We start from the raw sequence: 24137 nt of genomic DNA, 5'->3' as shown, positions 1-24137 counted from the left end.
TTTTACATTTTCACGATTCAATTCTTACGGTGCGATCGATGCATTGTACACGCTCGTTGTGGTGGTACTTCTTCTTTCTTTTCACCATCTGTTAGGTTATTATGCGTAAAAAATGATTGTCAATAGTTATTACTGATTTAAATTGTCTGGAGAAATATATGGCTCCAACATGAAGTTTGTGGCTTACTATTGCATTTTGTTATTTCTATACGTGTGAACGCTGCTAGCATTTCAATTAAATACATGAATAAACTCAGTATTCTAAAGAAGTCACGGCATTTGAAGCAAATGGTCGATCGAGTTATATAAAATAGAAAATTGTATATTTTTTCGACGATTTAAATGTCACTTGAGAGTATTTATGGAATGAGTTGGAATTTATTATCAGCAATCTTCATTTGACCAAAATTATCTCATAGTACTGATATAATTTTGAACAACTTTAGAAACATCAATAATTAGAAAAATCAATAATTAGAAAAAAATCCTGGAAAAAAATGTACCTACCGAATTGGATTTGAACCCACGTCCATCTCAATCGGGCTATGCATTTGAAGTGCTATTTCAAATTTAGTAAAAGCTAATTATATTCCTTAGCATCTTAATATATTGTAGGTGATTTATTATTTGTGTATATAGAAAATGATTACACAATATGAAACTGGTCCTAATATTTATAAAAAAATATGCCGATAAAAGCATGTTTTTAAGTTTTTTTATGTAATGAATTCCACCAAGAAGTAATTCAAGCATTTATAATAACAATAGGCATGTCATTATAATGTTGAATCATTATGACCTCTGGTAGTAATTTTTTTTTTAAATATAATATAACCATGTTCATGCTCTTGGGACATCGGTTAGCGACGGCTGAGACGTCACAAGAGCATGCTCGCAGTCCGCACCACAACCGCGCGATGTTCACACCGATCCGGACGTACGATTTTCTTTTAATGTGACCAAAATAATAGCTTTTATCCGGGCAATAGTGTTCCCAAACGGGTGATCTACGATGTTGAAACGTGAGTGAAATCCAATTAATATCAATTTACCACCGCCCTGTGACTAAACAACTCCGTACTCCCCTACCGGCTTTTCCTACCCTTGCGAGGTGCGCCCGAAAAATTTGAGGTTATGTTTCCCAGCCAACTGTCAGTCTGTGTTTTGATTTCGTACGATTTTCCCCATAGGTTTTGCGTACGGTAATACGTTTAGTTCGTGCTCATACTCATTTATCATTAGTTTTGTGATCGATTTTTTGATTGTAATCGTGCTTGGTTTGTCGTAACTGAGTATAACTCTTTTATTGACAATCTTTTCCGTATATTTTGTATCATTTTAATGCGCTTTGGTTATAAAATCACCATTTCCCAAGCGATTTGTCATTATTCATTATAGAAAGTTTTATCAAAATATAATATGATTTTGACTATAAAAATATGACATGTAGGCAGTTTATTATTACCATGTTATTATTTTCTTGCTTGATATTAAAAATTGCAATGCTATTCTTTTATCAAATAGTCTTGTCATAATTAATTATTATTCGTCATTTTTATCTATATAAAATCACATAGTCAGATAATAATTTTATTAATTCTTATATAATTTTAAGTGTTTACCGACCATGCATTTTATAAACAAATTTAAATCTTTATCTACTAAAATGTATTATGACATTTACGTATAATTTTTCGAGTATGCAAATTTTGATTTTATTAATACCTACTACTTACTTCACATTTAAATAATTGATAATGTTCACTGGTGTTTCGAGTTCATCACCATCAACATCAGATCAGTTTCTCCAGGGTTGATTGTTGAGTTGAGTGTCTAGCCTCATCCTTTCTCTTGCGTTTACCGTCGAAGTCTCAGAGGTATATATCTATATACATATACAAATTAGGAAGACAAGATATCTTACTAGAGTCTGTCTTCTACAAGCTGGCGTGCGGTTTCCCCCGCACCTCCCCCGCTTCAGCATTCAGCACTGCATTCCCTCTCGTTCCCTCCCATTCAAAACTTACAACAGTCGAACGCGATGGCACAATGCTTTCCGTCTGCAAACGACGTGACGTGAACGCCAGCTTACAGAATACAGACTCTAGACGCATTTTAGTCGTACCTATTTCATAAAATTGGTTGCAGTGTCGAAATAGCATTTTTTACCATTGCTATTCTCCTTTTGTTATCAGTCTTGCATCCCACTTTTTCAAATTTCCTTGACTCGACATAAAATATATATTCGCTGGCCATCTTTATATATTTCAGCAGCAGACTTCATTGCGGCATAATAGTCCCTATTACGATCTATAACCATCAATTTTGTCTTGTATGTATAGGGTAAATTAGTAGGTAGGTAGGTAGGTACTATAGATATTCAAAACATAGCAGACATTTTTCTCTGATTCATACCAAAATTGACATTTGTGTCCAGTATTGTTTGGCAATCATCATGGAAAGATATACAGTTGTAGGTACAGCGTATACGAATTGTTAAAACTTATTACAACGATAATTAATCTATTCGAGCTACGTGATATTTATGGTGAAAATAATCGACCTACAGAACTTGCTATTCGTAATTTATTTGAAAAATTTCAGTCAAAGTGTAATATTTTGTGGATCTAACCCGTCAAAAACGTAAACTTACTGCTGAAAATATCGATGTAGTGAATCAAAATGTATATGATAATCCTGAACAATCAATTACACGGCGTTCTCAATTAGTTAGAAAATATATCTCATATTTCCTATCCATAATATAGTATATACTACATATACATATTCTTTATAATATTATAAATAAACGAAGGCATTCATATTTTTTGCAAAACGTATCTAATATTGCCTCTTCGTTTTGCCAACATGGCCTTGCTAAGAAAAATATAATAATTATCACTAAATACATAATTTATCATTTATGTATTTACTAAATTTTGTGTTGCACTAATTATAGTTATTGTGGACAAAATTTATTTTTAAGCGTTCACTCTTTGCAACCAACCGATTAGCAATTATTATTTTTTAGAACAAAAATTACCATCGTCCTTGCGGTATATAATAATAGTTCACTCGTTAGTTTTTCAATGTTATCAATTATTTATACATGAGTAGGTATCTATATGACATTATATTATACTGCTATTATGTTTGATGACTATGTTACTTTTTGTATGTAAATTATAGTACAAATTGTAGTAATAATAATAGATTTGTCTTGTATAATTTAACTAGTGATCGCCAGTCGTTTCGCCCGTGTGAAATACGGAGATAAAAATAGACAGATATAGGAACACGATGAGTAAATAATATACAACGATTGAAGCCGCTCTGAATATTCGGGCTGTACTTTTGGACACTTCTTCAGTATCGGTAGCTTGACTTGCCGCGCATCGACAATGGTTGGACGAGGCTCTCGCCACTATACCAGCAGACAACCTCATCACTCCGCCGCTGTCATCTGACCCATTTTCCCTAATTATATACTGAATTGTTGCAAGTCCGTTATTTTCTTGAAGTTTTGACTTGACTTCTGAACCGTTTGGCGTAAAACCCACTTAACGCAGCGAGTGGGGCTCTCGCGCAAAATTTCACAAGTGGCGCGTATATCATCGAAAATACAACGTAATCAAATACGCCAGCGCATACTGGATTTGACGACGCATTGTGCCCGCCTGCCCCATGATTCATCGTTTTTTGGCTTCTCAGCGATACGAATTAACGAAAATACAACGTAGTCCATTCATTGAACACGGCAAGCAAAATCACGCTTCTGGAAGCGTCGTCGATAGACGGGCGAGAAGGCATTATTTAATAACAGTGAACCCTTTGTTTAGTTATTGCGTGCCGATATTTCGCTGGTAGAATGATGTCATCGTGAATATTAATTACAAGCCCCGAGAAATAATATAATATTTTTATTGCTTTGTTATGAGAGACGCTGATAATAATAATTATTTTGTGCTCCTTGATCCCCTTATTACATAGGTGAAGGGTAATGCGTGGGTGGGAGGCGGCCTACTTCGTAGAGAGCGCACCGAGCGCCACTTTGGTGGGCTTTATGCCTTTTAGATATCGACAGTTAAGCCATACTAAATTGGTACTAAGTTAGCTGCGCAAGTTTCTTCAAATTTCAGAATCAACAAAATTTTTAAATTATGCTTAGGTAGGTAGGTATAATGAAATAATCAAAACACTGATAAAAAGGCAAATATTTCTAAAGCACAGACATTTCAATTGTTTTATATTATGATTTATTTATAACAATATATCCCAGGATGGACCCAAAATGGGGAAGGTGATAGGGGAGGCCTTCAATCAGCCAGTATAATGGATCGACCCTAGGTTTTTGATGAAGAAAGTTGACGAATTGAGGATACGTTATATACCTATTCACCGGGTACAACATCAGGTTACATATATACTTACGGTGACTTTTAGAACTAAGTACTAATTTACACTTGTACTTAATTGGAGAAAAAATATCAAATCGATTAAATGTACCTGCTGTGAACATTTGCGATGGTATTTACCTTACGAATACTAAGACATTCGCATATACACAGTGTGTAAGCACAGAAACTTACCCCTATCTACGTGGCAAAGTATTGTTATTTATGTATATGGTGTAATAAAAGGGTTGTCCTTTCTTGCTTTATAAATTAAATGTTTTCATTCTCTCGATTGCTTTCGAACTATACATTTTATATAACTGGAGCTTTTTTACACTTTTCTAAGTCTTTAATGCTTTGCTATGGATATTTATTAGGTATTTCATTATATCCCTTTCTTGGAAAAAAAACTGCATACATAATTTAATTACTGAGCTTTTAGCGACAGACAAAAATAATTAAAGAGCTGTCCTCTTATGGTTATCTTCCACTAAACAGGCTAACGCTACCAAGTAAAATTGAATTTAGAGGAGGGTGCATATAATACCTAATTACAAAAATTTCCACGTGGTCGCAATTAAATTTATCTACATAATATAGAAGTCGCTAAGAAGGTGAAATGGCAATGAGCTGGACATGTCGCTCGGTGAGTGGACAACCATTCTTTCCCTCCCTCTCATTTTTCAAGTTCGTTTCCTTGCCCCGGAAACATGGCCACAATTAATTTACATGGTTAGATTGCAATTCATTAATGCACGGTGTATAGAGTTTTTGACTGATCGCGACTCAGAAATTATCTTGTTATTATAATAAATTAAAACATAATAATTCGGTGATTTTATTCATGAAAGAATTTTTTAATATGTATACATTGTTTCACAAACTTTGGTGCGATTACCCTGGGGGTTTGCTAAAGCGGGGCGCGTGGTTGAACTTGTTTTTCGTAGAAAACACAGATATAGCCGAAGCGAGTTTTCAACGACAGCCAAGATGTGCCGATCAGGTGATTTATCACTGTTCAATAACACATTAGGAATCTCACGATTAAAGCTATACAACTGACATTTTAGTAAAAAAAAATCAGTTAGGAAAAGTTTTTGCATAACCCCATATGAAAACAGATTCAACCGTTTATACTGGAATCTTTCTTCAGTGGCACCATGGCTACGATAAAAGCGATTCAAAATTATTTTGTTATTGTTTGCTAGTATTGAAACGCGCGTTGTAGCCAAGCGATACCAAACATGCAAAACGCTTTTAGCATATTCCTACATCATGGTGTCACTATAGAGTGAATCCAGTATAATAACTGCTTTACATGAAAATTAATAAGCATTTTATTGCTAACATTGGATTACATTTCACGAATTATATGAATATAACATCGTACCTAGACTTGGGTATTTCCCGAGAAAATCTGAATCTCGAGATTTCCCAAAATGATGAAATTTTGAATTCTCGAGATTCGGAAAAGGGGGAAAACAAAAATAATTCAAAGCATTACCTATTAAAATGGAATTTCAAAAAACACAGACTGTTAATCGCTGCGTCTGACAATCGCGTACGCTTTTGAAACACAAAATTCCTTGGTGTTGCAAAAATTGCGGTCATTTTGAATCGACGTTGGTTTAATAATTGAAATACCCCGATCAGTCTTTGAACGTTTCGTGTTTTCTGTCCAATTTTTTCATATATACCTAAAATCGTTTTTTCAATTAATATTTGATAATAAAGAAATCCTGGATCGCGAGAAAAGATTCTCGAGATCCGGGATTTCCCGAAATGTTAAAAATTTCAATTCTCGAGATTCGGGATGGAAAATCTCGAAAATTTCTCGAGAATTCCCGTCGAAATTCCCGAACCCCTACTCTAAGTACCTATATAATTAGAGTATTTTGGCCTCAACTAATTAATTGTCTTCCTTCATATGCTTAAAGAAATGATAATCTGTCCGTATTTAAATTTACAGTACCTAAATTAATGTACTATTTATTGCGTATTGAAATTTTAAGTTGATTTACTCAACTTGATTACCTGGACGAACTTGGATTCAATCAATCGTTAGCTCCTCAAGTATAACAGTTCATATTTGTATTGCTATATACAACTACGAGGTGCGTTAACGTACTAGGCGGATTAAGAGCGTGTTGGTCAGTCGTGTACGAATAATAGGTCAACTGCGTGGTGTGTGGTTAATGGTTAGAGGTAATATCGTATTAAAAGTTTGGGAAACACTGGTTTTTTTATTGACGTTTATAACGTGCTACGGATGCTGCTTATCTTATCCATATCACTATTATCAGTTGTACAGCTATAATTTTTTAGCATATAAAAATGAATTATGCGTGGGGGTCAATCAAGTAGTTAATTGAGTTTATCTGCTCATAATATCAAAATGTTGTTGTGTTATGTCACATCGGAAGCGCAAAACTTTTTTTTTAATGAATCGTGTGCGATAAAAATAATATTGTTACACATAAAACAGCATTATTTATTTAGAAAATAATTTTACTCACAATGTTTCTATTAGGTAGGTACGTATAACAAAATATCCTCAATAAAGGTTATTGTCCTTTAACTTTTGTTGCCATCAATTTATATATTTGTTTTACTTTTTGTTTTTAATTGTTATGGGCCATGATGGCTGCGCGGCTTAAGACTATAGCGTCGTGGATCCAAGGTTCGAATCCTGGGTCTGGCAAGTATACATATTATTTTTCAATTTTGTGTATGCGTCAGAGTATGGACCTAATAGGTTGAGCAAGTGGCTGACATCCATTTCTCGTAAAAACAAAATCTGTTAAGGCGATACTTCTGTGAAACGGCAAATAATTTTCAACTATAGGCGCGACGAAATTTTGGACTCGCTGGCAGTCTGAGAGCGAACGTCGAGGTGTCAATACGTCAATTTGTTTCGTGATGGCGACGGGGGTATTGATTCTTAAATCGTGTAAAGATGACTAAAAACGTTACCCATTTAGTTTAAAAAGAATACATGTCAATGAATATATTATTATTGTTACTAGATCATTATTACTAGACTTCTTATTACTAGACTATTATTATTGTTATAGAACATTAAAGTTCTCACCACCACCCGTCATATATGCACAGCCGTGGATATGCACGGCCGCTTTCTATGACGCTTTAAACGTGTCTGAAAGAAGTGATTTTAAGTGCTCATTCCGTCCCGAGACGGAGCCGCACGGGACTGATGCTGCAACCATGCACCGTAGTGCTTAACATTAAATGGACGCATGTTGGATATATGTGACAAATTATATTTCGGTCGGCATGCGTCATTTGCACCCGCGACCCGCAATCCGCGCATCGCCTAGCCACGATCTTTTTAGACCATGCCTCAACTGAGGTATAGCCTTAATACAAAACCTCCACTCTGTGGAGGTCCATATGATCTTATTAGGATCGGAGATGGTTAAAAAAAACTAGGATGTTAATAAAACTGTTTGGTTCATTATAATATACGACGTGGTTTCAGAGGAATCTGGGATTAGACAAAAACTTTGAAATTTTGTTATGTGTGCTATCTACCGTCATTATTTATTATCCGCACTGCATCTCAATTTGGGTATTAGTTACCTCCAGGAAAAGTCTGCACTGTCTTATGTCTGTCGTAAGCTTCTTACACTATCTTATCTTTCTGGTGGTTGAGTGTCTTCCAAACTTGAGACAATTCTTGTCTCACGAAGTCACTCGCTTTGATGTTTGAGACATTATGAGTATTACAGTATAGCGCGTAGGTATAGTTCGTCTTTTTATTTTTTCGCTTATATTCAGCTTTCTTTCATATTTTTTTTTAGCTAGACCCAGCACTCCGATATTTAGGTCAATATGTGACTGATGGGGGATTTTGTAGAGTATCGTTTTTTTTGGGTTGACATCCGGTCGGCAACCACCCTCGGCACGGGGTTGTCTGTAAAGCATAGCCCCACACCCTGAACCGGGCCCCCAGGCTAGGATCTTTGGCGGGGCCCCCTACCTATCGCTAAGGATAAAGGCAGCGTCTACAGTAGCGTTTTCCAAAATGGTATACGTGGTAAAATTAATGTGTATATTTAGTGTTTTTTGCATATTTTAATACAGCCATTTGAATCATGGAGTTGTCGAGTATCGATACACAATTAAATTTTTTATATTTATTTATCATACAACTACATTATTTTAAATAATAACATTATTGAAGGAAGCAGGCGACGTTTTTTACTATTAAGCAAATTTGTGATGTGTGTTTATCACACTTATCTGGTGGACTCGCCTCGCCGGGCCCCTCCTGATCCGCGCCCCCAGGCTAGAGCCCTGTCAGACCCCCCTTGTGTCGTAGTACCTTATTGAACAGTACGTACCTACATTGACTAATGCTTTTGGTGGATAGCTAGAATTTATACAAATTTATATAGATGCCATGTACGCTCATTCGTTTATCTTGTATTAATATTTTTCATAATATGAAAAACATTCTATTACTCTCTGTTTTCATCTTTCACATAGAAAGAAATATTATTTTAGATCGTCGATTGCTTTACTCCTTATCTTAAGCACATAGCGGTAAAACTATAGTTTTCTCTGCTGTCATGTCGAAAGGCCGTCCGTCCTGCGAAATCACCCAGCGGAACAGTTCGCTCGCCAACCTTTTATAACCTTACGGTCCCCCTGACTTTTATGGCCCGCAATGAATACCTCCCCGTTACGTTTCAATGGATATTAAACAATCATCAGGCAATTCCGAATCCTGGGGTGTGGCAGTGAAATATGTCCGATTCGTATTAAAAAAATTCGTATTAGACATTACATATTTTGTTCCACGTGAGTGCAGGTTATGCGGTGTGTATATACAGAGGTTGGAATTGGATAATTTATTTTGCCCTTCTATTAGAGTCACATATACTGCTTTTCATACTAATGACTGCAATCAGAAAAGTTGATTGGACAAATAATAAGAGATGGAACATAAAAAATTGTTTATATAATCCTTGTCTCTAAAACCATTGGCCCGTCTTGGGTTCATCCATCTCCGACGATACAATGGCGTCGTTTTGTGTTTGTTGGAGTAAAACAATTTGCAATAACCTGTTGTTTAAATAATATATATCTATATATCAGTATTTACAATTTATTATAACACCATTTAAATAGTGAAATAGCTGGCTTTGGCAGTATGTTAATGAACTAATAGATGATAAAAAAGTATATTTTGAAGAACGACAATTTTAACAGCTATAAAAAAAACACAATATGAGCAGATAATTGATGTTACAACGTTTTCCCTGCACTGCTGTTAACTATTCACTATTAGCACTTAAATATTTAAAAAAAAATCTAAGCTAAAATCATAACGGCGTTAAATCTATTGAAAACAAGTGTTTTTAATAAGTAATTCCGGTGGCCGCGCGGCTTAATTGTCGGCCTATAGCGTCGTGGGTCCCAAGCTCGAATCTCGGGTCTGACAAGTACACATATTGTTTTTCATTTTGTGTATGAGTCAGAGTATGGACCTAATAGGTTGAGCAAGTTGCTGACATCCATTTCTCGTAAAAACAAAATCACTTAATACAAACCTCCACTCTGCGGAGGCCCATATGATCTTATTAGGATCGGACATGGTCGGGAAAAAAATTCTGGGACAACCCTTCACGAATTCCACGAACGTATATGATCCGCGGAGATCCTGATCCCTGAGCCCTGATCAGGAAGATCATATTTTACTTAGCATTTTTTCATAATGAATTACGTCATTTAATACCTACGGTTGGTTGAGCCGCGAATCGGGTTAATATCACAGTGATTGCGTACAATACTAAAATACTAATCCTTATTATAGCAAACAAAAGTACAGTTAACCTTACGATGAAACCGCACGTAAACAAAGACAACATCGGCGCTGATTTCACAGTTATAATGAGTCTATTTAAAAGCATCTTCTATGGAATGGAATCTATTTGTTTATTTGTAATAAGTAGTATGTAAGCACAGACGCTGGTTAGCTAGTAAAGTATTCGTTATTGGATACGCACGCCTGAACGTTCAGCAACGCGTGCTCATTGCTCCGTCTCTTCACACTTGGAAGCCAGGAGACTAACTAATGAAATAATAGTATAGGTGGAGATATAGATAATAATTAATAAGTCTAGATAATACATACTATGCGAGCGTGTAAGGGAACGAATAAGTGATAATAGAAATAACGTACTTATTATTATATTTCGCATAGATGAATAATTAGATAATAATTAATAATATTGTACGGGAGAACGCTTGGTGTGCTTCGTGTGATACCTACGATAAATTAAATTGAACGGCGTTCGCGTAATTAGATAAATACTTTGGGCGTTTCCTAACTATGTAAGGAATCACTGAAACCATCTCAAAGAAATGTGAGCGTACATTTTTGACTGTTTGAATTTTCCATTAATTAATATTAATGTTAATAAATACCTACCCACTGAATAACTGAGGATATTTGATGTAATTGAATTTAAATATAATATATAAGTAGATTTTTCTAGCACTGTTACAGAGTCAACCTCTTCCTAATGGGCAGCTTACATTTCGAGTGCTTAAAGTCAGACAACGTTATCTACAAAAAAGTGTTTTTTTTTTTTTTGAGATAATGTTATTTTACATTTATGGCTACATGATAGTCAAACAACGTTATGTCAATCTTTTCTAATTTCTTATTAAATCGTCAGTAAAGTTTAATGCTAACTATATAAGTTACCCTTGTTTTCATATTTTTAAAAAACTATCCCTATAAATTTTAACATCATAAGCAAGATAAATGTACAATACACAATAAATTATAAAATATTAACATTAGGTTTTAAATAAACATTTCCCTTGTTGAGTTACAAAATCTAAAATAACGATTTTTGGCTCTCCTGTAAAGTTGCACTTTTGTAGATAGTGTTGTTTGACACTAAGCCCTCGATTTATCGACAGTCCGTTACTTTATCCAATATAAAATATAATAATTCCATCTAGTTAAGAGTTAAGTTTTGTAATTATGACGTTATAATGACTTACTTAAGTATTCCCTGAGTGGTAAATTATTAATTATCAAGATATCACAATCTATTAAAATCAACAACTTAAGTAAATTCGCAATTTCCTTTTAAATAATATTTTAGACATTTATAATCTAATGGATTTAGGTTTTGTACTATTCCATTTGATTCGTTTTTTGCGACCCCGGTAGGTACTCACCAAAAGGCATACACACTGACAACGGAACCAGCGCCTGAAGATGCCGAAAGGCGAAACCCGGGTCGCAAAAAACGGTTCAAATGGAATAGTACAAAACTTAAATTCATTAAAATTTAAATTCAATTTCTATCAAGTACATTCGGTCGATAGTACTAATATCATTTTTAATCGTTGAATGATGAACAGAATAGGTATTGTAAGATTTTATGTTGGACTCTGTATATTATTTTGTAATTGTTATAAATATATTAGATCATTAGAAGAAATAACATATTTGTATTCTTCTTAGTCCAAGTTCGATCCCTCAGTTGGAGCATGTTGTGTTGCACTACACGGCAGCTCCACGAGTCCCTTTCGCTCGCCAGTCGCCAGGTCATGCCAGTACAGATAAACCGATAATTAGAATCTAAATTATAGAACGATCGTTACTTCCCGATATTCAAACATAATACTTGGGTTTTTGCAGTACCTACCTGAGCAATTCCATTACTTATGTACCTATCAGGTAATTTTTACAATATTTTAACTGTTTATAACAATGCCGTACATTCGGTTCTATGAACATGGTCGTTAAAATAGACAATTTTATTGGTTAAACGCTGATCTATCAGTTAAGTTAATAGTTGTCAGAAAAATAATTGTTACATACAATTCACTTTAATCGTTGAACATGACGTTAACTGCTGTTCATATTATTTAGTTACTATCCACTAATCTTACTTCTAATCACCGCGTGCTGTCTTAGCAAGCACTATATTATTAATAAGTCCGAAAACAACTTCTCGGTTATATCTAACTGGGATAGAAAATAGAATCAGCTGTGCTTCTAATTTCTGATAAAGTCGGCTGGAATCTATTGAACCTACGTGTAACTATTTTGGAATGGTGCCAAAACGGTATTTGGTTATGTTCCTAGTTCCTGGGCTGACGTTTACAGATGATGCTGATAGCTAACCTCATATAATATATAGGTATCTATAATATAAGTACGCAAGTTCCCGTCGGACGACATGAATGGTTTAGTTTGTAAAATAACATAAAGTAAAATTACAATGTTCGCCCATGAGTGGACCATATAGGCGTAAACAGAGTGGAGGTTATGTTAGCATGCTTTAAGTAGATAAGTGTGAATAAAATTCAAGTAGCTCATGAATGGGTAACAAATTTACTATGCGAAAAAGAAGGTTCAAATTCAGGAGAAGCGTTCTGATAACAACCACGGCTTTGATCGTTTCGATGAAGACTGTCTTAATTTTGAGGGTCACGAAGAAAGGGTGACGTCAGCAAAGCTTCTTCCCCATCTCGAGTCATGAACTTGGAAGAAAGCTCTCAATATACTGCAAATCATGGGACACTCGAGACAGAGTGGTGAAATGGGGGATCTCTAATGACAAAACCTGCAAATTATTGTAAAACATATAGGTGACACTTGTTTTAATGCTAAAGAGAATTTGTGGTGCCGTTTCAATTGTTGCATACTCTCGGAGAGACACCTATAGTCACTGCAATTTGGGATGTTGTACCATTGTGTACACATTCATCGCAGAGTTAAAAATTGCTTCTCCTCGTGAGGATATTAAATCATTTAATCATCGTTTGGCCTGAGTATTGTAGTCCCAGCACCAGGTTGAGCTTATTTCTGCTCAGAGGCGACTGGATAAATACTGGGTACTGGGCTTATGGAAGGTAGAATAGACTTACTCCATTTCTCAATCTGCGGTGAGAAGCAATTCAAATACATGGTTTCGCATATTTTTTTATGGACATGAGTATCCAGTGTGAGTATTCTGGGATCCAGTGATTTTGCCAGGTTATCCGCTATTTCATTACTTAGTAAGAGACAGCTGCATATATATTGATTTGTTTAATAGATTTGTAAACATGGTGAACATCGTGTCCAATCATCGCATTCATTAACTTGTATTTTGTTAGGGCGTCGTAAAATGAAGCAGTTTGACAATCACTATTTGAATGCATTTTTTTGTCGTAAATCATATTGGAACCCATGACCTTCCGCATGTCAGATTGCCATTTGGTTAAACTGTCAGCAAACTACGTCGGCCGAGTTTCAATTAGTTACGTATTAACTCAAATGTCCCCTACGTTTATATGGATACACTATATCACATCCTGATTCCCGATGGCATGGTTCCCCACCAGATAAATTATAATAGTCGATCATTTTGTCTAATAGATAATCATTTTCGCATTATACTGACCTAGTAATATTTATATAGGTTCATATCATTGTGTAGGTGTAATTGTAACGAGTTGAAACCCGTCAAAACGTTTATACGAATTGAACAAAGCCATTGTCATCGTAATTAAAATTACATTACGGTTACGTACCGTTAAAATGCAGCCAATTATGCTATGGCACTTACACGGGACATGAAAAATAAATGAGTCAAGTAGGTACATATGGAATGATTGTTTCAAAAAAATGCGCTATTAACTCTTTTATTTTAAATTGACTTCGCAATTTATGTCTTACTTTTATCAGTTAGGTACCTAGAGGTATTAAATAAAAAGAGGGGCGAGGAATCGGCTTTCTCATACAGCTGAATGAAGCAGGCCAACAATAGCCGACAACTTACGAGAAATAGCGTAGCGATAAAAAAAATGCAGGGCATCATGGAGGATTTACTTTGGTCATTATAACGTACCCATATAATATAATGTTAACGTGGAAAATTTGCCGCAAATTGATTACTAGCCTCTCTCACCATACTTTTTCACCATACTTGCCTGCTTCACCATACTTTCATATAACCTGCCGCCCCTAGGTTAGGTACTAGCGTTTTTACCCAATTTTGCTTTGTAGGTTTTCGTTTGTGTTCATGTCTTTTTACTGTTCCATATTACTATGTAAGCATATGTGCGTTTACTTGGTTGGGTTATATTTCTTTCATTAAAATAATATTTAAATGTATTTAATGATTTCAATAAATAATAATATAAAACTTTGCATGTAAATACGCATATTTAACAAATAATGCGTTATGACTTGCAGGTTAGTAATAAAATAACCCTTCCTTCAATTTCACTTTCGTATATTTAGGTTTAACCTTCATAACGGTAGGTTGTCTTCAACAACCTCTGGATAATGGTAACATTAAATGATGTTTGATCGCACTGTCGCTATTACTTGTATACACCTGCAGATCTATTCTATACACAAGACTGCTATCGGCAGCTATCGAGGATAGTTTTGTATCGAAGTATTAGCACTTATTGTAACAATTACAATAAGTTAGTTGTAATTGTTACAATAAGTGATATGTTTTAACAGCACCTCTTTTGGTTGTGCTAAATTTTAGAGCGAGATAGACAGGTTTGACTGTTTAGACGGCTAACTTATTGTAGCAATTATAATACTTCGATAAAAACATATGAAAAACTACCCTCGATACCTGCTGATGGCAGTCTTGTGTATAGAATAGATCCGCTGGAACTATTACTACATAATTGTGTTTTATTTTAATTAATGCAATGCATTTCCACCAAAATTGACAGTTAACACCATAACAATAATATGCCTTCTTAAAACACGACAATCTGGTGCTGCCATTCATGCGTTTAAGGACTATATCTTATTGTCTATTTGTTTTTTTTATATTTGGCCTACTTCTCATTACTTAATTTTGTTAAATTCCCAACACGTTGTCCGGTTCCATTATTTACAAGTAACGACAACGTCATACGCATATACGATGTATTACTAGTGAGTATCTAATATATCTACTACGGGTTTTTGCAAACACTTAAGGGGGGACATGCTCGTCGAAGGTCAAAATTGAGTTTTTATTGTATTTTCAAACCATGATTCTGGACACTCCTTAAACGTTGTAGATAATCTATTTATATAATTTTGAAGCCTTATTATCCTTTATAGTTATTTTGAACATTTGATGACTGCATAAAGTATTTTTGTTACATAAAATAGTATTCTTTTAAACCTCTCGCTCTAATGTTTTAGAATATAGTCATATTTCGGTACATATCTGTACAGCGGTGTTAAGATTTTTTACATTTATTAATTTTTAAACGCATTTATGAAACCATTAGTATAATTTATTACGAGATAATTTTTGTAAAATATTCACGATAAAAAATTATATTGATAATCTCTGTGATCCCAAATTTGACAAGAATTAGGCATTTTATTATTCAAAAAATCGGCAAGATTAACACATTTGAAGATAATTTTAAAGATACTTATTATAAGCTATGTCTTTGACCATTCAAGTGTGATAAACGTCTTATGAATAATGATTGCTTTATAATAATTATTGACCTAAGAATAAGGTAGTGTTTTTTTGAAATACGCCATTTCTTTTGTCATTCCCCAGTGGTTAAGCTACAACATACGGCCGTAGCCATAAATTGACAAACTATAATTGAAGTAGGGAGTAAAATAATATTGACGCGCGTGTTTGAACATGTACCGTTTAAAAAAAAATTAAAAAAAATTCAGTTAGGTACATGTTCAAACACGCGTGTTAACATAATTTTACTCTTTACTTTAATTATAGTTTGTCAATTTATGGCTACGGCCGTATGTTGTAGCTTAACCACTGGGGAATGACAAAAGAAATGGCGTATTTCAAAAAAACACTACCTTATTCTTAGGTCAATAATTATTATAAAGCAATCATTATTCATAAGACGTTTATCACACTTGAATGGTCAAAGACATAGCTTATAATAAGTATCTTTAAAATTATCTTCAAATGTGTTAATCTTGCCGATTTTTTGAATAATAAAATGCCTAATTCTTGTCAATTTTGGGATCACAGAGATTATCAATATAATTTTTTATCGTGAATATTTTACAAAAATTATCTCGTAATAAATTATACTAATGGTTTTATAAATGCGTTTAAAAATTAATAAATGTAAAAAATTTTAACACCGCTGCACAGTTATGTACCGAAATATGACTATATTCTAAAACATTAGAGCGAGAGGTTTAAAAGAATACTATTTTATGTAACAAAAATACTTTATGCAGTCATCAAATGTTCAAAATAACTATAAAGGATAATAAGGCTTCAAAATTATATAAATAGATTATCTACAACGTTTAAGGAGTGTCCAGAGTCATGGTTTGAAAATACAATAAAAACTCAATTTTGACCTTCGACGAGCATGTCCCCCCTTAATAATTCAAAAAATGTTTTTATATTTGATCGTTTATTCGGTAGGTAATAAGGTTTTTACATTAATTGTAATACTATTAATTCATTGTAAAAGCGAGAATTTATTGTATTCGTTACTGTGCGTTTACCATTAGTGAGTGCTCACAGTGTCGGTCACAAAAATCAACTCACATGTAATACTTACATAGTACACAACTTAAATCAATTAGAATTTTAACCCTCCAATCGATGGTATATTTTTTATTCTTACTGTTGTGGTAACCCGAATTATTTCATAAGGCTTCTGTATCCATCAAAATTAATGTTTATTGCCATATTAAATATAAACATAATATTCGGTAACAAGCTATTTGATGACAGCTTTTGTTACACGAAATAACAGTATTTTGATACTTGATTAAATGCCATATTCTATGATAGGTATAGGTACTTCGAGAAAATAGCACACATATTATTTGATTCATAAGTATTTGATAAAACACGGGTAATTGGACATACGCTCGGCTTATGTCCTTAAGTCTATACGAAAAATTCATTATTATTGTTTCCTATATTGACGTACTTGTACACACTTTACGGCGGTCGTTAGATTGATTAGCTTTTTTGGTTTCATTGTCATTTAATATGTTTTACTTGTTATTGGCTTATAAATACCCAAGTGCGACGGAAATAAATCAAACATATCGGAAGTTAGGGCTACCGATGCTAAAATATTATTTTGATTTAATCAATTTTGAATTTTAGAGTTAATTTTCTCAAATAAATCGTTTATTTTATCTAGATACCCTAGTAGGATAGTTGAAGACAAAGTTGCTGCTAAACTTGTCTTATATTTTGTATTATAAAGGTAAGTACTGCATTGAAATTACATAATTTAGAATGTGTGGCTTTAAAAATATACATATGTAGCGGCGTGACTTCGAAAAGAGACCCATATATGGCGCGGCCAATTGGCTGGATGCTGCAAGCGTTATGTAGACGGATTAGGATTAAACTCTATGTTAACTCCGTAATTATTGGTATCTCTCAGTCTTACAGCCAGTCAGCTTAATCTGATTAGGTCTGACCCTTTTGATCATACAGGTCCTCTATTTTGAAACTAAGCACCTTACACTATCGAGATTCGTTTCTAGTAATAAGTGTGGTTTCTAGTTGTCAAATGTGATACATACCTGAACTGAACTAATCCTTTGGCAAGTTCATCTGGTTATTTGGTCGGGCGAGTCATCTTATGTTGTTAATCTGTTTTCGTGTACCGTTTAAAGTATTCTCTATTATTATCTCTTAAATTTTATGAATAAAAAACATACCATACATATTAAAAATGTATTAATTGTATGGAGCCGGACTTAAACTTGCTTCTATCTGATTCCTGTGCTCTAATAAAATCATTGAATAAAAAATAAATTCATTAAATATCTACCCTGACTAAGAAAACTGCCACGAAAGCATACGCATTATTTATTATTGTGTTTACTGTCCAACAAGACGATTTAGGCACAAGCCGGAAGGCGCTGTCGTCGACTATATAGGAAGAGCTTGTTAGTTTATAATGGAAGTGCGGTTAAAAATGGGAGGAGCTTGTTAGTTCACAGTTTTAACACATAGCCAAGAAGATAGTAGTAGTACCAGTAGCTCATTGAAGATTAAGATTTTCTGTTATATTTACAGCTTGCACAGTGTACTCCAGGGCTCCGCAACGCACACTTTGAATACTAATGTGTTACAATCTCGATTTAATAGACAGTTGTATTCGTATGCTGAGTTTCAGTTTAGTAACTAATCCATACAAGTGCAACTTGACCTGCACGGATATGCAAAAATTAGATTTGAAATGAATACCTGCAAAAAAGTCAATTAAATTTAAACGATGCGCTGCCGGTGCATATTGTTCTCGTTGGAATCATCGCTGAATAATCGTTTTCAGGGTTTCAAAACAATGTTTTAAATACACCAGCAATATCGATTGACTTCTTCATGAATAATACAATGTCGTCTACCCATTGGCAACCCTGGAAATACAAAAGGCACTTTCTCAACACATCCATTATAAACACGTATTGGATGTTGATTCCGGTTTCCGATATATTTATGTCGATTTATCATATTGGTAAACACGCAAATCAAATCTAGGTTATCGTGGGAAAATTGGTGCTTGAAAAAGGGCATTTATTATACGTGTTTATCTGACCGTGCCGTGTATGTTTTTCAATTTATTATTATCGTATCTTTTGAATCTCTGAAAAAAAATGATATTCATTGTTTCGTTTACTGAAAGGTGAAAATTTACGACCCTTCGAATAAATAACGTAAACCAGTGATTTATTGTTTTAGATGGATACTATTTTATGGATATCTCCGTTTGCATTTAGAGAATCTACTGCACTACTCTTATTCTGCGTCAGCTGACAAAGTTAGATCTCTGGGTACAGAAAACATAAACACAGGGTTTATATTTTGAGACATCTGTAAGAATATTTACTTCATTACACACTATGCACGGCATCATTAAAATATTCACGGAAAGTCGTGCAGGTTACCAACTAAGCTTATAATATATGTATGTAGGTTCTCTATTCTCCTTTGTAAGTGGGAGGCGACTAACCGAAAAAAATATATAATTATAACAAAGCAATTAATGTCTTATGGATCTCGTATACGCAGTCGCTAAATCGTTGAAATACCTAAGTATACATTTTATAAAAAAAATATACCTATTCGCATCTTTCTCCGTAGATGTATTTTTAACACGTCTAATAATTGTTTTGATTTGTCATAACTTGTATTTATTTTTAATTGTTAAATATAGTCTTGGCTGTCTTATTTCTCCTTAGTCTTTGACTAGTTGCGCACCCCCAGTAGCTCCGACGCGTCTCCTTCACCACGTCCAGTGATAGGTAGTCTTCACACGTGTGTGTTTGGCATACGGTAGAACGAGCACACGTTTTATAAAGTTTTTTTTCTTTAAGTTTAAGTTTATAATTAAATATTTATTTTTAAATAAGTTTCCATGTATCTATGACTTCTCTGGAGAGCTCTCTGCAATCCATCAAGTTGATATATTATAACCGCGCTGGTATGGATCGAAGCTTTAGCGGTGCTTCTGTAGTGCTGTTCAAATTCATTTTTTTTTAAACATACCGTGAACTTTACAAATTACTAATCTAAGACGTTCACAACATAACAATTAAAAACAAAGAAACAGTGTAAAGAAGAAATAAATATATGCAGTATCACAAAAACAGTATGAAAAGTATAGTAAAAGGTAGGTACAAAATTATGAAAAAATTCGGTATAAAAAATATAAATTATAAAGCATGGAAGCATATCGAATGAGTTAAGTGGACAACATTTTAAGAATTTGAATTAACAGAATCACAATGTGAATTTATGGTATTGTGACTCGTGACTGTGGTTCTGATAATGTTTATCTTGATGCAGCCGCCGACACCCTACCGTCAAATGAGTGAATGAATGAACTAAGATACCTGTAAACAATCACTGAACTTTATTCAATTACAATAATTACATGCTTCTTATTGTCCCGCTAAATGCCACTAGTAGGGTGAACCTGCACTTTAGTATTATGTAGTGAAATATTTTTAGCCAAACATAATTCTTTAATCGCTTTTAAAAATAATGTTTTTTCAAAAACCGGAATCACACCCAGAACCTTAAAATTATCTCATAAAAATAGTGATAGATATTCTTCTGTGTACCACTAAAATTTCAATAATGTGCCGTGATGCTAGAAATATTGGGAAACATTGATATAAATATAAACGTATCGTGACTCAGTGGTTGTTAACCGCTGGCATGTGGTTTTACATCAGTTACTTTATTGTGTTTTATAATATTCCTAATAAGCATTGTTCATCAGCATGAAGTAGGCAGATAATCGTGCTCAATTAAATCTTGGAAAAACACAAAGAAATGATTTTTCTTGCGTGAAATTAAACGCTTCTACGTCGTCGGCTGCAGTCAGCTGTCTGACGATGCACAAAATGTGAACCCGCTGACGAGATATAATAATTATAAAAAAAAAATGCTCAGTTACCGAGGAAATAAGGAACTAATTATTTAAAAGCAACATCGGAAGACGGGACGTCAACCCGGTTTCGCAATGCTGAAAGAAACCATTTATTTCCGGTTGGGTCTACATTTATCTCGAAAATACTCTACTCATAATACTTCCACTAACTACAACCAACGGTTTTGACTTTATTTCCCATATTGTTTGGTATAGGACGTCTGCATTCATTGGCCGGAAGCCACACGGACGGTCCTTCAAATAATCGTGCATCCATTACCTATGCCCAGACCAAAAGATAACCAATGGTGTCGCATAGTTTACGACAGTTTACGTTATTATTATCATCTCAGTTACAACACCCCTTGATGAAGATCTCTCCTTGCTAACTCTCCGCACTTTTCGGTCAATAATCTAGCATTGCCAAGCACTTTCGCTTCACTTGATTATATCATCGATCCAGCGGGATTTTAGTCCTTCTTAATGTATTTTAGTATCCATTGAAGTTAATCCCTTCAAACCAAAACCCGCCATGCACCACACCCGGTCTTAATCGAGCGTATCACGTGGCCCTACATTGGCGATGTGAAGCATCTAGTTAAGTTTAAGGCCGGGAATGCCCTAGGAGAAGATACCCAGGACTAAAATTGCTTCGCTCAAAGTGAGCTCTGACTGAGTTTAAAGTTACTTTATAATGCAAAGTGCCGGGGAGAGAAGAGCACAGGGAAATTATGAAAATAAAAATGATTCTAGTGTCTTACTGCGGGCGTGAAGATCTCTTCACATATTTTTTGCTGTCCGTATGATTAGCTTCATTATTTTGTTTTATATATTTTAGTATCTTTTAAATATTAACGAATGAACGATACCTACCTATTCATAGAGTCCCACCTCCATATCGAGATCTTGACATATGCTTTCGTGTCTGCCATCTTTGTTTGTTTTATTTAAATCCCTACGCAGTATGCCCAACGATTGTATCTCCACACCTCATGTATTAAATTCTGGTTCCTTTGTTTTGCACTCATCGTCTCGGGCAGATTACACTACCAATAATTAGAGCTAATATGCCAATTTACAGCATAGAAAGATTGCCTACTTCGTCATATGTCATATTAGATATTATATTCCACGTCAGTGCAAGGAGAGATATGGGGCAGGAGTTTGTCTTGGTTTCGCATCCTACGCATGTAGCTCAAAGTCCATAACGTCTGATACGACTGTCTAGTATAGGAAGATGAACATCAAATTTGGCCGCCAACCTTTGACAGATTTCGGCATCAAGAAAAGAAGAAGATTCTTTTACTTTACTTATTAATTCACCTCACCTCGACCCTCGACCGCTGTTCTTTGACGACTTTATCTACTCGTGGGTCAATTTTATTATTAGCTCCGACTAAACCCGTGCGATCGACAGACGTAAAAATAAACGCGCGTTACTCTACCCCCACCCCACCTCTCCAATCCACCACTGCTATCTCGTGCTGGAGTATTGCGATAAGTGCGTTATTTTCGAAAAAAAAAATATCTTCTAAAAATTGGTTGGAATTGTGGTTATTAATCTAAATATTCTAAGTACATAATGTAGTTCGGTGTAGGTATTTATTTGGTTGCCTTTATAATATATCAAATAATTGACACAACTCTTTTTTTTAACAGTAAAAGTCAAGTAATCTGGTGCCAACAATGTAGTCTTTTAGAAGGTGTGCCAGTTTCATCAATATCAGCCCAGTATTGTTTTTTAGTTAAAACAGAACTAACAGAAAGACAAACAGTGCCTAATTTATTGTGTGCATATGTGTCAAGTCGTCAAACAAAATACAAATATTTCGAATTCACACACATTTCAAGTTTATTATGAGTATTAGTTGTGCCTATTGTATTTGTATTCATTCAAAAGTAATTGGTAGGCATTTTAATATTTTCATGAATTGGGATTTTATATTTATTATTATTAGCTATTTGTTATACGAATAGCATTGCAAAATAATACTGCTATTAAGCAAAAAATATAGATACCGAGCCAGCTACATTATTGTTTTATATGATGTGTAGGTATATAATATTATGTATTCATAATGTGCATTTATATTTATCAGTCAGCTTTGTGGTCTAAAATCATACGGAGACGAATTCTTTCATACAATAAAATTGATAAGATAACATAAAATGTGTACCTCAGTAGCTACATCAGCCGTGATTAATTTAATTATCGAGTATGCATAAAATGTTGTGTTTAAGTTACAATATTAGGTATATCTATACCCCGTGATGGGCGTCATTAAAAAATCCTTCGCCATTGCAAGTTCGCATCCGTCAGTATTTATCTAGTCTACTACACCGATTATATACCTATTGATCAAGATAAATTGGACGTATTTCTGCAAACAAGATCCAACCCACACGTGTAACATGTTGAGAAAATTTAATATTTGAGTTAGGATTGATTTAAAATGATGTGTGATAATTTGATTTTATTAAAGTATCTCATCAGATGTTTAAATTAAGTAATCACAAATCATATTTTTTAAATCAATCATCCCTCAAATATTGAATTTTCTCAACATGTTACATGTGTGGATTGGGTCTTGTTTGCAGAAATACGTCCAGCTATCCTAACTATTATTGGAATAGATCATTTTCTTCGTATCTTATCATTATTATCAGTCACTATTAGATTAATTAATTTACATGTGATAATCTGATAATGCATAGCATGGCCCTCTGCCTATATCTATGGTTAAGGGCAACGTAATGCTGTACAGCACTGTGTGCCCTAACAGTGTTCCGCGGAACCCTAGGATTAGGCGAGGTAAAATTAAGGGCATTCCGAATATATTTAGCATTTTTTTTTTAATAATAAATTCACACACAATTAAGTTGTCGGCACTTTGTATCATATAAAGCAGCGGTCCCCAACCTTTTGGACCTCGCGGACCACTAAACTCAAAATCTTGAATCCCGCGGACCACTACCACGTATTTTTATTTTTTTACGAAAAATGCAAAAACATTTTAAATTTCATTTTAATAAAAAAGAATCAATACAATTATTAAATTAATATGAATTCTACGTAGACATAGAGGTGCATAAAAGATTAATTACAGGTAACAGAAAGATAATCAGTGTGACCTTTGTTGCTGCTTGTTTGAAACAAGCTGTTTGATTCTTGGTTCCAATGACGTTACTGCAACATGGAGAGCCGTTTGTATTTCAAGCCGATTGCGGTACTTGGTTTTAATTGCCTTAACTGGTGAGAATGTCTTTTCACACAAATACGTAGTTGTAAATGGAATCAAAATCAACATCAACACTCAATACTCATTTTTA

The 24137-nt window shown here is 34.3% G+C and overlaps 1 protein-coding gene across 3 annotated transcripts in view; it reads left to right on the top strand.

The window, feature by feature from the left end:
* Nucleotides 1-24137, top strand: part of fdl (beta acetylhexosaminidase fused lobes) — a 259655-nt gene that overhangs the window by 55481 nt on the left and 180037 nt on the right. The window contains exon 1 of one of the 3 annotated variants that reach the window (XM_085943752.1): nucleotides 904-1022. The exons of the other annotated variants lie outside the window; for them this stretch is intronic. The gene's annotated coding sequence lies outside the window, so the exon portion shown is untranslated. Of the gene's footprint in view, nucleotides 1-903; nucleotides 1023-24137 lie in introns of those variants that run through there. 3 annotated transcript variants of the gene reach the window in all.

This window comes from Rhyacophila brunnea, unplaced genomic scaffold (genome assembly GCF_057557595.1).
Source record: "Rhyacophila brunnea isolate RB1 unplaced genomic scaffold, BYU_Rbru_1.0 scaffold_16, whole genome shotgun sequence".
Classification (NCBI taxonomy): Eukaryota; Metazoa; Arthropoda; class Insecta; order Trichoptera; family Rhyacophilidae; genus Rhyacophila; species Rhyacophila brunnea.
Note: the sequence above shows the minus strand (reverse complement) of the source record. Positions and strands in the feature narration are given on the sequence as shown.